This window comes from Macaca nemestrina, chromosome 9 (genome assembly GCF_043159975.1).
Source record: "Macaca nemestrina isolate mMacNem1 chromosome 9, mMacNem.hap1, whole genome shotgun sequence".
Taxonomy (NCBI): domain Eukaryota; kingdom Metazoa; phylum Chordata; class Mammalia; order Primates; family Cercopithecidae; genus Macaca; species Macaca nemestrina.
Window position 1 is genome coordinate 115,739,946 of NC_092133.1, and position 18,025 is coordinate 115,757,970.

Sequence of the window (18,025 nt, forward strand, 5' to 3'; positions counted from 1 at the left end):
TAGATAATAAAATGTGTATAAACTGTGTTTAAAGTTGCTATTTGACAGTAAAATAGTAACTTTAAAACTCCCATGCTTTGAAAATTTTAAATGATATCCTTCCAACTTTAAGTTACATCATAAGTAAGAGGGGAATATAGTTAGGACAGCACTTAGAGAAATGGATGGGAAATGGAAATATTGTACTCAAGATTAGCTGCTTGCAATTTATTAAACACACACACGCATGCATTTGACAAACTGGCAATGTACGTGTCTCAAACATTATCTAAGTTGCTTAAAACGTGGTGTTAATGAAATGAAGATTTGCAGCTTTTTGTAAGAAAAAAAAACTCTCCAATTTCTTCTGGTGGCTAGGAAAGGAGCTCAAGAACTGTGGTTGAAGGAATAACCCACACCAGTACCACAGCTGAATAAACAAAGCAAATGCTTGTTCAATTACCCATGAGTCAGTAGCTTTATATTCCCTTATAGAGGGCAGAACATGCACTTTCTAAACGTCTAAAACCTGGAATTAGTGCCTGTGACCTCAGCAATACCAAGGAGATGAAATGTAGGGATACAAATTGTTCCCATTTCTATCTAAAGATAATATTTTTTAGGCCAGGCAAGATGGTTCATGCTTGTAATCCCAGTACTTTGGGAGGCCGAGGCGGCTGAAACACTTGAGGCCAGGAGTTCAAGACCAGCCTGGCCAATATGGTGAAATCCCATCTCTACTAAAAATACAAAAATTAGCTGGGTGTGGTGGTTTGCACCTGTAATCCCAGCTACTTGAGAAACTGAAGCAGAAGAATCGCTTGAACCCTGGAGGCAGAGGTTGCAGTGAGCCGAGATTGTGCGACTGCACTCCAGCCTGGGTGACAGCGAGGCTCTGTCTTGAAAAAAAATTAATAATAATATTTTTAAGAAACCCTACAAATTGAAAATTACATTTTAAAAATATCTGCTTTAGCTTGTGTTATAAGTCTCATCACAGGGTGACTGTGTCAATTATGAGAGAGACCAACAATTAGGGTTAAATATTGTACTATCATATTGCATATGCGGTTTCTTGCCTTACAATTCATATCATAATTCGTACTTATAACTATTTAAAATAGTTTCTAAGACCTTCCCCTGCATTTGACATTAGGAACTTACCCTTCTAACTTTCTTGAGCCTCCTCCCCTCAGTGAGGTTAGTGTAGAAAGGAAGAGAAGAAGGAAGTTAATTGAAGGCAGGGCCCACTCAATGAGTAGCCACTGAGATGGGAAGCCAGAGAATGCCTAAATGGACTCTGAGGATGTTTCCCTTTTTTCATTAATTCATGAAATATATGTTGAGTACCTGCTAGATGCTAGATCCCAAGCTAGGTAAACAGCAAACAAAGTAGATATGACTCTGCCCTCTTTTAATTTAATTTAATTTTTTTTTTTTTTTGAGACAGAGTCTTGCTCTGTTGCCCAGGCTGGAGTGCAGTGGCGTGATCTCGACTCACTGCAAGCTCCACCTCCCAGGTTCAGGCCATTCTCCTGCCTCAGCCTCCCGAGTAGCTGGGCCTACAGGCGCCCGCCACCACGCCTGGCTAATTTTTTTTGTATTGCTTTTTTCAGTAGAGACAGGGTTTCACCATGTTAACCAGGATGGTCTCGATCTCCTGACCTCATCATCCGCCCCTCTCGGCCTCCCAAAGTGCTGGGATTACAGGCGTGAGCCACTGTGCCCAGCTCATTTAATTTATATTCTAGTGGAGTAGATGGTAAAGAAACAAGTATGACACACATAATTTCAAATTGTCCTCAGTGCAACAAAATGAATAGGGTACTGTGTTAAAGAATAACAAGATGGATCAGGACAGGTGCTGTGGCTAACACCTGTAATACCAGCATTTTGGGAGGCTGAGGCAGGAGGATTACTTGAGGCTAGGGGATGAGACTAGTCTGGGCAACATAGTGAGACTCCCATCTCTACAAAAAACAATTCTAAAAAATTAACCAGGCATAGTGGTGTGCACCTGTAGTCCCAGCTACTTGGGAGGCTGAGGTAAGTGAATCATTTGAGCCCAGAAGTCCAATTTTACAATGAGTTATAATTGCACCACTGCACTCCAGCCTGGGTGACAGAGCAAGATCCCATCTTAAAAAAACAAAATCAAAACCAAAAAACAAAAAAAGCACCCCCATATTTTATCCTCTGATCCCCCAGTAATTCAATAAGACTATGGCTTTCTTCCTGAGTTCTAGCCAACCCATATTCCATGGGCCAAAGAGTGCTCTTAGAGGAAAAGCCACATAAGTGAAGCTTTTACCCCGTTTCTTCCTGCTTTTTAAAAAAAGTCTAAAAATTAAAAAAAAAAATTCTTTTCTGTTTAAAGATGAGATCTTGCTAAGTTGCGCAGGTCAGAGCACAGCAGCTATTCGCAGGTGTGATCACAGTGCACTATTTGAACTATTTGAGCCTATTGTAGACATTTTTGAATTTCTTATCTTCCCAACTCCTGGGCTCAAGCTATCCTTCTCCTTCAGTCTCCCAAGCAGCTGGAATTACAGGTGTGTGCCATTGCACAGTTCAGTTTTGACCTGATTTTAGTCACCCTCCAGTACCTTCAAATCATTTTCAAAAACTATTTCAGCATTTATAGTTGTTGTTGAAAGGAAGCTCAGCATGATACAAGGTGCTCCACTATTACCAACATAAAAGCTCTGCAAGTAGTATTCTTGTTAGTGAGTATTGGCAGGTTTGTTTGGTAGATGCTACGTGGTACCTATTAGGAAGCTATTAACAGCACCTAACCAAATTGTCTCATTTATCTTTATTTCACCTCAAAGCAGGGAGAAAAGAAGTATCACTCTTTTCACTGCACGAATGTGAAAACACACAATAAAGAGAAGGGAGAAAGGTATTTATCATTAGAGCATTTTAGTCAATGAGCTGGGATTAGACCCCAAGCCTTTATATTTATATTGTTCTTGTTGGACAAGGTTAAAATCTATAAAGCTGTTAAAGTTAATCAGATTTATATAAATGTGCATATCCTCAGTTACTGGAAATCCTCACTTCAGATTCTACATTTTGATCATTTAATTTAAACTACAAATGAGACTCAATTTTGCATTATCCATTAGGAAAGTTTCTCAGCTGAAAAACTATTAGTAAAGTAGTGGTTTTTAAGGTAACATGTAAAAATCGATACTTTTCCAAGCTCAGAATATAAAATGAAAATATAGAGTAAGAGAGACAGCATTCCCTAAGTTACAACAACAAACCAGAAACATAAAATCCTTGGGAATTAATAAGGTAATATGCTAGAAATGTTGAATATTTTAATGCTTTAGAGCAAGCAATGTTTTGAAATATTGATACTATCTAAATTAACCAATAAATCAAAAGATACTCCAATCAATTGAAGGCAAGGAGGGGGGCAAGGAGACTTGATAGATTAGTTTACAGGTCATTAAGAGGTTCAAGAAGTAGCCAGGGCAATTTTAGAAAAGAATGGAAAATATCAGTACCTTTATAATACATTTTACTATGTAGCACAATAAAAATGAAATGTGTTACAATATACCACAATGGTAAAACAGTGTGGCAACATAAAAGCTATAATGGTTAAAACAGTGGGGCAGTAAAAAGAAAGAGACATCGTAATGGTACAGTGAGGACAGTATGTAGAAAAGTTTAGTATATAATGAAAGTATTTCACATCAGTGTCACAAGGTATTTGGACAAATAGAAAGACATTAAACAAAGCTGGATGTATACTTTTTATACCAAAATCTGTGCCAGCTCTGCAGAAAATGTAAATGCTGAAATATAACTAAAAGGTATTAGAAGAAAACATGAATCAATATAGTTATAATTTTGGTATAGTATCTTTCCAGTGTAACAGAAAAGCACATAAGCCTTTCTACTCTATTTGGAATGTAAATAAACTCTTAATCAAAAAAAAAAAAAAAAAAGTGCTTGCTAGTTAAGGAAAAGTCTCAAGACAGAACCTCTTTTTTCCGCCCTCTGAACTATGAGTAAGCTCTTGACACCCAGAGAGAAAAAGCTAAGAATTCTACCAGCGCTCATAACTTAAACTTATAAATTTAACTAGGGCTTATAAACTTAAACTCTACTAGGGCTTATTTCACTACAGCTTATTAATCTCATCCTTGCTGTGTTTAAAATTCTGTCCTACTGAAAAAGAGGGAATACTAGAGTTAATGTTCAATTTCAAGAGATTCAAAATTTAAAAACTATGAATTAGACCTCAAAAAACAGTTATTCTATACTTTTTAAGGTGCGAATTTGAACATTGAACCTTTGCATGTAGGTAAAAGTCAGTTGTCATTAGATTTGATTTTACTTATTTTTTTCTTAAAAAAATCAAAATTAAATCTGACTGAGCTGAGATTTTTTTATTAGCCAAGCATCAAGACTGTATTATATTAATGAAGCACTAGAAGTTTGAGTCAAATAAGAAAAGCATTCATGGTTCTCAGCACAGAACAACACTGTACATGAGGACAAAAACGTCTTTGCTGATTGGATGGAGACAGAAGCCTGCATCAATTTCAACAACTGAAAGATACAAAAGCATTTTCTTGTTCCACAGGTCAGGGACTGAGGGAACTCCAAGTCAAATGCCATTTATTTCCTCTTATCTTGTAAGGAGTTATTATCTGAGCTCTTTCTGGTCCATGGAATTCTTCCAATCACCTCTGTTCTGAATGATACAATCAGTGCACACTCACGAATATAATGTCAGGGACAATAGCTGCTAGTGTGCTGAGCAGCCAGGCCCTGATTTGGGAATAAAAATTTCACTTGGTTCTTGACTTGAAAATTCATGTTCTAAACATGTCCCTAGATGGTCTCAGTATGATTCATCCCCATTGGTTAAAAATAGAAACCTCACTGGAAAAATAAGACCTAGATTAAACAGCTTCTGTAAAATAAATAAATAAATAAATAAATTAGAACTCAGATAAATCCATATATTTGGGTCTTTAAAAACTGTTAAAAAAATCAAAGGTTGTTATTTCTCTCTTTATCCAGCTCTTCCTATTAGTCCACGAATTGAAGAAGTTCTTTATCAACTTTCTAAGCTGGTTTGCCAGTTTTTCTTTTTATGGTCAGATAAGAAGAAATATGAATTCTTTTTTTTTTCTAGCTGCAATTTTTTTTTTCAATTCTTTTGCTAATGACAGTCCAATGAATTTGAAACGAGCTAGGTAGAAGGGTTAATATTTACATTTTTAATATCTCTTTCCAAAACAGCTTCTCACAGTTTAGGTAAGCCTTTTTTTTTTTTTTTTTTTTTTAACCTCTTTGACAAGTTGAAATCAAAACCTGAGAGGATCTAAGACTTCCCAGTTCCTAGTTTGGACTTTGCTGGATTCTGAGCTATTTTTACCCCTGGCTTAGAGCCATCTGGTTTCCCTTTGAAGGTTCACGTTGGTGTTTTTCTCTGCAGCTGGTCACATGTGCTTTACTTTCCCAAGTAAATGCTGGTGACCTGGGGAGGAATGTGTCCAGACTCTGCTGGCATCTCGGCCTCACCATATCCTTCCCTGGTCATTGATACCATTCCTAGTCATGGCTGAGTCCTGGGCTTAGTAGCCACTAACACTTCAGCTCTTTCTTGCATCTAAGCATTGAAGCTTTTTCTGGTCTATGGGATTTAATAGAATGTCAGTGCAGCAGACAGAGCCCAGGAGCTGGGGGTCGCAAACTCTCTGGTGAACCGACTGGCATGTACCCTGGCAATGTGGCCCAGCACTTTCTGCCACTTGGCTTTGCTGTTGAGAGCATTGTGCCAGGTGAATGTTAAGGAGCCGAGTGCCTTGTCACAGTAAAACTATGCTGTGGACAGGCAATTTTAAAAATGTATTTTCAAGGCTGACTTAGGGGAAAGAATAAATCATCTTACTATGTGACATTAGCCTTAGCCAGGGCTTGCTCTGCTGATGGCTGTAACTTAGCACTGCCAAGAAAGTCCTTCTAATGATCTGGACTCCTTTGTTTGTCTTTTCCTTTTTAAAATTGAGCCTGGAGCATTGACTGTCACCATTTGTAGAAGTATAAGTTTCTTTGCCTTATCAACACCTTCCTTCAATTAATATTTATAGAGTGCCTGAAGGATCGATGTTGTACCCACACCTCTGACTTCTCACGTTTACAATTGGTAGCAAGGAGGAACAGCAGCTGCTTTCATTTGTACCAGCCCTTCTCTGCAAGACGAACAGTGGTCTTTTTATTCTGCCACACTGATTGATTTCCTAAAGGTCTTTTGGTGACAGTGCCTCCTGGAAGTACAGAAAAGCCCCAATAATTGATATGGGATTATATACATAAAAAGAAGAGATTTTCACAACTGAAAAACATTTCTCTGCATTGTCACATCTACCCCAAATCTTTGGTGTGCAGCTCCAGAATAGGGTAACCACATACAGAAAGCAGTGAGCTTGTACATGCCTGGAGATGGAGAAGAATGGGCTATGCCGTGTCCTATAAAGTTAACTTAATGCCTGCATGCCAGATTTTTCTCTTTAATGATTTCTTTTTCTTTTTTTTTTTTTTTTGAGATGAGGTCTCATTCTATCACCCTGGCTGGAGTGAAGTGGTACGACCATAGCTCACCACAGCCTTGAACTCCTGAGCTGAAGCAATCCTCCCACTTTAGGCTCCAGAGTAGCTGGGACTACAGATGTTCACTACCATGCCTGGCCAATTTTTAAATTTTTTGTAGAAATGTGGTCTTGCGGCCGGGCGCGGTGGCTCATGCCTGTAATCCCAGCACTTTGGGAAGCTGAGTCAGGTGGATCATTTGAGGCCAGGAGTTTGAGACTAGTGTGGCCAGCATGGGAAAACCCTGTCTCTACTAAAAATACAAAAATTAGCCATGTATGGTGGTGCATGCCTGTTATCCCAGCTATTCGGGAAGTTGAGGCAGGAGAATCCCTTGAACTGGGTGAACTGGGGAGACAGATGTTGCAGCGAGCTGAGATCATGCCACTGCACTCCAGCCTGGGCAACAGAGCAAGACTTGGTCTCAAAAAAAAAAAAAAAAAAAAAAAGAGAAAATGAATGAAATGGGGTATTACTATATTGCCCTGGTTGGTCTCAAACTCCTGTCCTCAAGTGGTCCTCCTGCCTCTGCCTTCTAAAGTGCTGAGATTACAGGCATGAGCCACTGCACCTGGCCAAAAATGTTCTTAATATTGTTACAAGTCATTCCTTATTCCCTAGATATCTTTTATTACAAATGCTTCTACTACTTATTACAATACTACTTTCAACTACTAGCTAATGTTATTGACTCTGACCATGAGGCAAGCTCTGTGCTAAGTCACATACTGTACAGTGGTTGAGAACACAGGCAGCTGGCACAGTTGCTCACACCTGTAATCCCAGAACTTTGGGAGGCCAAGGCAGGAGGATCACTTGAGCTCAGGAGTTCAAGACCAGCCTGGGCAATATAGTGGGACCTCCATCCCTACAAAATATATTAAAATTAGCCAGGTCAAGTGGCATGTCTGTAGTCCCAGCCACTTGAGAGGCTGAGGTGGGAGGATCACTTGAATCGGGGAGGTCCAGGCTTCAGTGAGCCGTGAACACAGGCTTTGGAACTGGCCTATTGGTTCAGATCTCAGTTCTATCACTTATAGACTTAGGCAAGTCAACTAACCTCTCTGTGCCTCAGTTTCTTCATCTGTTAAAAAGGGGCTAATAACCGATCTCCTAGGATTTATAGAGAGGATTAGATTCACTCTGCGATGTATAATCCAGTGGGTAGGGTTCTGGATACTTGGGAACTTGAATGGGAAAAATTAATTACATCTGTGCCCATCAGTTTTTCAAAGTCATGGCATTGTTAAACCTATCTCCAGTTCTCATTATTAAATGTATTTAAAAAGAAGCATCTTTATTACCGTATTACTTTTTATTCTTTTGGCAGCTGTCTCAGTATATTTTGTTATCCTATATGTTCTATTTTATGCATATAGAATTCTTATTCTGAGAAGGAGTGGAGAGGCTCCACTAAATTGCCAAAAGTTCCTGTAGTGCAGAAAAATTAAAGAACCCTTGAGTGAAAATATGTGCCAAGTACTTAGAACTATTCCTGGTACATAATAATCATACTATCTGCGTTTGCTATTGTCTTAGTATGTTTGAGCTTCTATAACAAAACACCCTAGCCTGGGTAGCATCCAGATTACAGAAATTTCTTTCTTGCAGTTTTAGAGACTGGGAAGTCCAAAATCAAGGCGCTAGCAGATTTGGTGTCTGGGGAGGGCCTGTTGCCTGGTTCATAGACGGTGTCTTCTCTCTGTGTCCTCACATGGCAGAGGGACCAGGGAGCTTTCTGGGGCCTCTTTCAGTACAGTACTAGTCCCCTTGAGAAGCTTCATGACCTGGTCACAGCCCCAAAGACCCTACCTCCTAATGTTATCAACTTGGGGGTTAAGATTTCAACCTGTGCATTTTGGCAGTAGACATTCAGATCATCACAGCTATTGTTATTATCTCATTTTAGTCCTCATAATAACTTAAGAGGAGAATATGGCTATTATCATCTCACTAGGATATATGGTTATGAAGGTGGATACTTTTACTGTTTTGTTCATTGTGTATCCCTAGAACCCAAAATGTGTATGGCACATAGTAGATATTTAATAGTATCTAATGAATGTCTGCATCCCAATTTTGCAAAGAGGACAGCAGGGCTTGAAGAGGTGGCATATCATACCATATTCAGTCACCCTGCATCCAAGCCATCAAGCTCCATCAATGCGGCTCCAGGACTGGAGACTGAACTTCATTCATTGTCTCCCAGTCATTTCATGACTCTCTCTCTCTCTCTCTCTCTCTCTCTCTTTTTTTTTTTTTTTTTGTAGCAACAGGGTCTCGTTATGTTGCCCAGGCTGGTCTAGAACTCCTGGCCTCAAGCGATCCCTTCCCCTAAGCCTCCCCAAGTACTGGGATTACAGGTTTGAGCCACTGTGCCTAACCCATTTCACAATTGTTAGAGCAGCAATTTTTTCCTAAGCTTAGAACTTGCATACTGGGGAAAACAAAGCCCAATTTTGGCTGGGATTTCTTTCTTTTTTTTTTTTCTTTTTTCCTGAGACAGAGTCTCACTCTGTTGCCTAGGCTAGAGTACAATGGTGCGATCTGAGGTCACTGCAGCCTCCAACTCCTGGACTCAATTGATCCTCCTACCTTAACTGCTCAAGTACCTAGGACCACAGGTGTACACCACCAAGCCCAGCAGATTTATTTTTCTTTTTTGTAGAGATGGGTCTTATTATGTTGCCCAGGCTGGTCTCGAACTCCTGGCTCAAGCAATCTGCCTGTCTTGACCTCCCAAAGTGCTGGAACTACAGGGGACTTCTTAATGAAACAATGGAGGCAGAAGGTGACTTTGAGATGATGTACAGAACTGAGCAACCGCAATCTCACCAGGTCTTATCAATAATTTAACACAAATAAAATCATATTAACATGTGAGTGCTCCTAGCTTTCCCCTTACACATCTGCTAAAGGAAATTTTGTCTTCTTCAGCTTGGTTCGTGGGTTTCTGTGGTGCAGGATCTGGGCTTGGAGAAACTGGAGAAGTGACAGAGTGTGGCTGTGCTCCGGAAAGGACTGAGTTTTACCCCTGGGAAAGGCCAAACAGTAGAAATCAAAGGAAAGAGACAGTGGCAAGGAGAGACAAGACCCACAAGAGCAGGGTGTCAATGAGAGCCAAAAGTAACAGAGAGAGGTTGGGGCCTGGCTGCCTTTCTATGGAGAGTGGTTTTTCAGATGGGGGGAGAGTGTTTTTCAAAGACTTTTGTGCAAATCTTCTGATCCTTCAAGAGTCATAAGCATATATATATATATATTTTTTTTTTTTTTAGAAAACAGGACAAATGTTAATAACTTGAACTTGACAACCTCTGATCTAATGTTTATTTTAATACTACTTCTTCAGGGCAGGAACCACAAAGACATCCAGCTTTTATACGGATAATAATATCCCATCTGTTTCGGCAACACACAATCTCCACCTGTACTTGATCTCTTATTCCCACTTCTCCTTGCCATGGTCAATTGCCTGCTAAGTGGATTGCAAGTCCTGGAGTGTAGGGCTCCTTATATAAATGGAATGTTTGTCATGTCCCTGGATCTGTGACTCATTTTCTCACATGGCCCCGAAGTGGTACAAAATGCATCTAATGTCTTTCCAAGGTTCCTCAGAAAAGCAGGTTTTTATCTTCTGTGAGTATCTATACAGCTAAACACACACACACACACGCACACGCGTCTACAAAAACAAGTCATAGCTTACAGATATAATGCAGTCTAAATAAATTCTCTAAAAATTTTCTGGCTAGGCATGGTGGCTCACACCTGTAATTCCAGCACTTTGGGAAGCCGAGGTGGGTGAATCACCTGAGGCCAGGAGTTCGAGACCAGCCTGACCAACATGGTGAAACCCCATCTCTACTAAAAAATTTAAAAATTAGCCGGGTGTGGTGGCACATGCTTGTAGTCCCAGCTACTCAGGAGGCTGAGGCAGGAGAATCACTTGAACCTGGGAGGTGGAGGTTACAGTGAGTTGAGATCACACCACTGCACTCCAGCCTGGGTGACGAGCAAGACCCTGTCTCAAAAACAAAAAACAAAACAATTTCTGTTAAACAATACCCTAATCTGAAGGATTTAGAATGGCAGTGAAGGGTTTTGACTTTGACATGAGGCAGACCAGTTTGACTCTCAGCTCTGCCAATTATTCATCATCGAAATTTGGGCAATTAAAATAATTGCTCTAGCCTCAGTTTTCTCACCTATAAAATAGGAATAATAACATCTATCCCATGACGTCTATTGTGAGGACTGCATACAATAATACAGGTAGATGTGTATTGCGTGTTCTCTGTTACTGTTACTTAACATGGAACAATTTAAATGTTTGGAGCAATAACATGAAAACATATTTTCTCATATGGTGCTTATTTTCATATCTAAAATTAACTTTTTTTCATTTGTTTTCCAGAACAATCTGCCCCAAATATATATCCTAGTCTCTATTTTTTTTTTTTTTTTTTTGCAGGAGAGGAAACTACATATATATTTGAGATGTCAGCTTTTCTTTCTGGTTTCTACCAGCCCCATTAAGGTTTCAAACCTTTCAGATCCAAGTGTTGGCCTGAGCTATGGCTCTGGGAGTGAGGAGCTGCCTATCTCCCCATTGGGGAAGAAGCTTCTCCAAGCACCGTGCATTGTCAGAGTGGGCACGGAGCCTGAGCATGTCCTGTGCCATGCATAGCTCTGGGGGACACTCTGTCTGCCCCTGAATTGCCTCACTGTTACAGTTAAGAAGATGAACCTCATCAGGGGCTATTACCAGTGCTGCCTTTTGTTCTAAACCACTGCAAAGGAACAAAAAAACAAACAAAAAACTGTACTAGTTTCAAAAATTCGAAGTGGAGAAATAGGAGATGTAGGCTTGATGTAGATATTAAGTAATTATTCTAAATTAGTGAAAACTGACAACTGAACATCACTGATTATGAAACAAAGATTTGGGACCCCCCACCCCAAATAATGAAGAGTTATGTCAAGTAAAATTGATATGAAACATTGTGCAGTGATTTCAAATTGACCCCCCTTCCACTGTTGATAAGTACTTGTCGCTTCGATAGTTTTATGTCTATTTTTTTCTTAAGAAGGCTTATTCTAAAGGTCTTCTTTTCACTCATTGTAAAAACTAAAATAATAATTTTAATTATTTGACTTTGAAATAGTCTCTTTTTTTCCCCCCATCAGATTAATCATCCTAAAATACCATTTTCCTGACAAGCTAAAAAAAAAAAAAAAAATCTTCAGTAACTCCTATTGATTTTAGGATCTGGTCCAAATTTCCCAGCCTGACAATCTAGGTCATTCCATGACTGTCCAACCCTTCCCTACAGAAATGTTTTGTTCCAGCTGGCATCCTCATTTCCTTCAGACATATACAGCTCATGGCTGTCTCAAACCTTTTATTCGTGATGCATCCCAAAAGGAATGCTGTCCTCCAGGGTACCTTCTCGGCCCATTTCTCTCCTTAAACTAGTTTCTTTTTCTTCAATTCCTGTTGATCTCTCACACGTATCTTCTCCAGAGACATGTAAAATGTCTCTGACTCCTTTACATAGAGACATTCAGTGTGTGACTGGGGAATAGAAGTAATGGGCCTAGCAGTTTCCCTTACTGAGGCAATAGAGGGCACCGAAAGAATAATTTGGGTGAATAAAATGTATATTTTTTTGAGACAAAGTCTCTGTTGCCTTGTCTCAGCCCACTGCAACTTCTGCCTCCTGGGCTGAAGATATCCTCCTGCCTCAGCCTCCCGAGTAGCTGGGACCACAGGTGTGCACCACCACACCCAGCTAATTTTGTGTATTTAGGTAGAGATGGGATTTCTCCATGTTGCCCAGGGTGGTCTCGAACTCCTGGCCTCGAGTGATCCACCTGCCTTGGTCTCCCAAAGTGCTGGGATTACAGACATGAGCTACCGTGCCTGGCTACGATGTGTATTTTTATAAATGGCAGTGTCAACATTTAAATAACCCCTCTGAATTTATGTACTGAATTTACTGAACTGTAGCCAAATGTAAGTCACAATACAGTTAACTGAATATATACAATCTCTCTCTCTCTCTCTCTGTTTTTTCCAGACCACCATGCTGGGCTAATTTTTGTATTTTTTTGTAGAGACAGGGTTTTGCCATGTTGCCTAGACTGGTCTTGAACTCCTAGGCTCAAGCAATCCACCTGCCTCAGTCTCCCAAAGTGCTGGGATTACAGATGTGAGTCACCATGCTCGCCTAAAATTCCCATCTAGGAAGATACAACATTGATATGGTTTGGCTCTGTGTACCCGATCAAATCTCATGTTGAAATGTAATCCCCAGTGTTGGTGGAGGAACCTGGTGGGAGGTGATTGGATCATGGGGTGGATTTTCCCCTTGCTGTTCTCACGACAGTGAGGGAGTTCTCATGAGAGCTGGTTGTTTAAAACTGTGTAGCACCTGGCCCTTCACCCTCTTCCTCCCGCTCTGGCCATGTAAGACATGGCTGCTTCCCGTTCACCCTCTGCCATGATTGTAAGTTTCCTGAGGCCTCCTCAGTCATGCCTCCTGTATAGCCTGTGGAACTGGGAGCCAATTAAAACTCTTCTTTATGTATTATTCAGTCTCAGGTATTTCTTCATAGCAGTGTAAGAACAGACTAATACAAACATGCAAATATTTTTCAAGGAAAAATATGTCTTTGATATAGATTTTGAAAGCATCATATTACATTTACAAATTGGTTCTTTCACAAAGAGAAGTTATAAACTGCTTCTTGCAATATAACTTGTGAAGGGAAAACACACGCTGCTTGTCTACAGAGGGTGTATGAGATTTGAATTTGGCTTCACTTAAGTAAGGCAAGTAAAAAACCTTTCCATCATCCGACAACTAGAAAGGCAGGGCTATGTATCTAAGAGTACTTTCACAAGAATAATCCTATTGCTTTTCTTTTCTTTTCTTTTCTTTGTTTTATTTTATTTTATTTTATTTTTGAGACAGAGTCTCGCTTTGTTGCTCAGGCTGGAGTGCAGTGGCGCAATCTCAGCTCACTGCAAGCTCTGCCTCCCAGGTTCACGCCATTCTCCTGCCTCAGCCTCCTGAGTAGCTGGGACTACAGGCACCCGCCACCACGCCAGGCTAAGTTTTTGTATTTTTAGTAAAGACGGGGTTTCACCGTGTTAGCCAGGATGGTCTTGATCTCCTGACCTCATGATCCGCCCGCCTAGGCCTCCCAAAGTGCTGGGATTACAGGCGTGAGCCACTGCGCCCGGCCTTCTTTTGTGTTTTGATATGGAGTGTCGCTCTTGTCACCCAGGCTGGAGTGCAGTGGTGTGATCTCAGCTCACTGCAATCTCTACCTCCCAGGTTCAAGCGATTCTCCTGCCTCAGCCTCCTGGGTAGCTGGGATTACAGGCACATGCCACCATGTCCAGCTAATTTGATGGATTTCACCACTTTGGCCAGGCTGGTCTCGAACTCCTGACCTCAAGTAATCAACCTACCTTGGCCTCCCAAAGTGTTGGGATTACAGGAGTGAGCCACCACGCCTGATCCCTATTGCTTTTCAATACAGAAGCTTGACGTGGGCTGGTGCACCATGTTATGTTATGCAGAGAAGGAAGAAGAAACAAGCATCAATGGAGACCTCATTATCTGTCAGGCACTGTGCTCAGTGCTTTGAAGTGTTGTCTCATTTAATGATCATAACATCCCTGTTCCATGGGTGTTATTATTTCCTCTGTTATGGTTGAGGAAATTCCAATTATAGATCAGTCCAAGAGTGGGATTCTTTATTTCAGTTCAAAGTAAACAAAATCATGATTTCCCATGGTAGTTGGAATGCCCTCTCTTTTGGGAGAAGTATATATAGTGAGGCATGAAAGTAAGTTTAAGGTTGTCAAGGCTCTAGATAGATGACACATGCTTATAATAGGCGATGGCACCCGGAACAACAGCATATGGTTGTGCAGCTTGTGTACTGCACAGGGCACCTCACTCATGGCGTAAGCACCACACGTTTGTATTTTTATTATGACACATTCCTGGCAGATGTCAGTGAAGTGTCTTGCTCTAATCAAAGCAGCATAGCATAAGAATTTTCCAACAAATGGAAGGAAAGCATCTTGAGGAAGGGTGCCTTTTCCTAATTTGTGCTAAGGCAGCAACTGCTTGGATCAGGCATGGTGGCCACCCTGAAATCATGACCTACCCCATGCCTCTCCTAGCTGGTCTGTATTTAACTCACTTCCCTGCCACTGTATCAATGTGGTGAAATTTGCAAGATTGCTATTACATGTGACTACTTTAGACTTTTCCTTTAATATGGTTTTATTTAAAAATAAAAGGAATTTTGGTTAGAAGTCAGGAGAGTTGACACGACTACTTGGGAGCTAAATCAATCTTTACTGAAAACAATTTTTTACCCTCTATTTTTTGATACAGGGTCTTGTTATGTCATCCAGCCTGGGATGCAATGGTGTGGTCACAGCTCACTGCAGCCTCGAACTCTTGAGCTCAAGCAATCTTCCTGCTTCAGCCTCGCAAGTAGCTGAGGCTACAGGCACGCACCACCACACCTAGCTATTTTTTTTTTTTTTTTTTTGGTAGAGATGGGCTCTCCCTGTGTTGCCCAGGTTGGTCTCGGACTTCTGGTCTCTAGCGAACCTCCCACCTTGGCCTCCCAAAGTGCTGGGATTACAGTTGTGAGCCATTGTGTCCAGCCAAATAAACAATTTTTATATATCTTGACTTCTTAAAATTTTGTAAATTCTGGGATTAGCATAGAAGCTTTTCTAGCATGTATAAATGGCAGATGCTAATGACAAGGATGCTCTTTGTTTTGGAATATCTGGCCTTAATTTTTAGGATATTGACTTCATCAGAGTAGCCTTTCTCTTGCATCACCTTCTTGGCATTTCAGAACTTTCTGACTCACAGTTCTTCCCCCTTTTATGAAAATGGTCACTTATACCCATGTGTGGGTACAGCAGCAGGAGTCTCCCACAGAACCCTGACCAGGACTCACAGATCCAGGCTCTGACTCCTCCCCAGGCTGAAGTAATGAGCTTTTCTCTTGACACATTTGGAATATGGAACAGAGAGACTCAAAGCCTGACAGAGGACAGAGCTGAGTCACGTTAAAGGCAGCGCGGTATGGGAAAGAGCGGCTGAAAACTTAACTTTTCCTACTCAAGTCTTGCGGGTTCAAATCTTCCACTGATTCCTTGAGACACACCAGTATCCTTCATATGCGTATCTATACACAAGTCCATACATATATATCATCTGTTTAAAATAGACTTTATTTTTTGGAACAGTTTTAGATTTACAGAAAAATTGATAGTACAGAGAGGTCCCATGTGCTCTGCTCCTAGTTCCCCTTACTATAAACATGTTGCTATGGTGCATTTGTTATAATTAATGAATCAGTACTGGTGCATTGTTAGCAACTAAAGTCCATACATTATTCACATTCTCTCAGGTTTTTTTTTTTTTTTTTTTTTGAGACAGAGTATCACTCTGTTGCCCAGGCTGGGGTGCAGTGGCACGATCTCAGCTCACTGCAGGTTCTGCCTCCTGGGTTCAAGTGATTCTTCTGCCTCAGCCTCCTGAGTAGCTGGGATTACAGGTGCGCCACCACGCCTGGCTAATTTTTGTAATTTTAGTAGAGATGGGGTTTCACCATGTTGGCCAGGCAGGTCTCGAACGCCTGACCTCAAGTGATCTGCCTGCCTCGGCCTCCCAAAGTGCTGGGATTATAGGCGTGCGCCACCGCGTCCAGCCACATTTTCTCAGTTTTTCTGTGATATCCTTTTACTGTTTCAGGATCCTATCCAGGGTACCACATTACATTTACTTGTTGAGTCTCTTTAAGCTATGGCAGTCTCTCAACTATGTGCATCTCAGACTTTCCTTGTTTCTGATGACCTTGGCAATATTGAGGAGTACTGGTCAAGTATTTTGTAAAATACCCCTTGACTGGCATTTGTCTGATATTTTTCTCGTGATGGGGGTTAGGGGTTTAGGGGAGGAAGGCCATGCACACAGACAACATGACTTCTCGCCACTGTTGATGTTGACCTTGATCAGCTGGGTGAGATAGTGCTGGTCATGTTTTTCCACTGTAAAGTTACTCTCCCCACTCCCCTTTCTGTGCTACACTCTTGGAAGGAGGTCACTATGGGCAGCCACACTTAAGGGATGGGGAGGTATTCTTCACCTCTCTGAGGATGGAGTATTTACACAAACGACTTAAAATTCTTCTACATGGGTGATTTGTCTCTTCTCCCAGCAACATACGTATTTTTAATTTATATTACCTTGAAACAGTTCCTGTAGCTTTCAACAACTCAAAGAAGCCCTTACAAACCATCCAGTTCAGGAGATGCAAACTCAAATGTCTGCAGTGGCCAGGAGGGAAGTAGGAGGAATGAAGTCTGTGGGCAGGGTGCGCCACAGACTGCAAAGCACGTGCCAGCTTGAAAAGGGGGCACAATGCTCTGCTTCAGGTAAACACTGCCACATGGAGGTGTGGGTCAACCTGCCCTTCCTTCCTTCCTTCCTTCCTTCCTTCCTTCCTTCCTTCCTTCCTTCCTTCCTTCCTCCCTCCCTCCCTCCCTCCCTCCTTCCTTCTTTCCTTCCTTCCTTCCTTCCTTCCTTCCTTCCTTCCTTCCTTCCTTCCTCCCTCCCTCCCTCCTTCCTTCTTTCCTTCCTTCCTTCCTTCCTTCCTTCCTTCCTTCCTTCCTTCCTTCCTTTCTTCCTTCCTTCCTTCCTTCCTTCCTTCCTTCCTTCCCTCCTTCCCTCCTTCCCTCCTTCCCTCCTTCTCTCTGTTTCTCTATCTTTCTTTCACAAGGTCTCCAGTTTGTCACTCAGGCTGGAGTGCAGTTGTGCAGTCACAGCTTGCTGCAGCTTTAAACTCCTGGGCTCAGGCAATCTTTCTGCCCCAGCCTCCTGGGTAGCTGGTTCTACAGGTGTGTACCACCATACCTCGCTAATTTTTATATTTTTGGTAGATATCGGGTCTTGCTATGTTGCTCAGGGTGGCCTTAAACTCCCAACCTCAAGTGATTCTCCTGGCTTCCCAAAGTGCTGGGATTACAGGTGTGGGGCACCGTGCCTGGATTTTTTCTTAAAAATAGAAACCTGTGAGTTGAACTTTTCCATGAAATCTCCTGATTCTGAAATGTTGGCAACAAATCAAACTTTCTACAAACTTTGTGCTCACCCTGAATAACTTCAGTTTGTAACTTCTTGGGTAGATGAATCACTGCACATAAATTATTAACAAGGAAATGGCCTCAGAAAAGTCAATGAGATGTCCGAGCTACAGCACTAGCTTTAGTGTCTGAGGTAGAATTTTCATTCAGTGTTCCAATCTTACTGAACATGCTTCTCCTTCGGAGACTCTTCAACAGTTTGCGATTGTTCTCAAAATCATTTGGACTTCATTC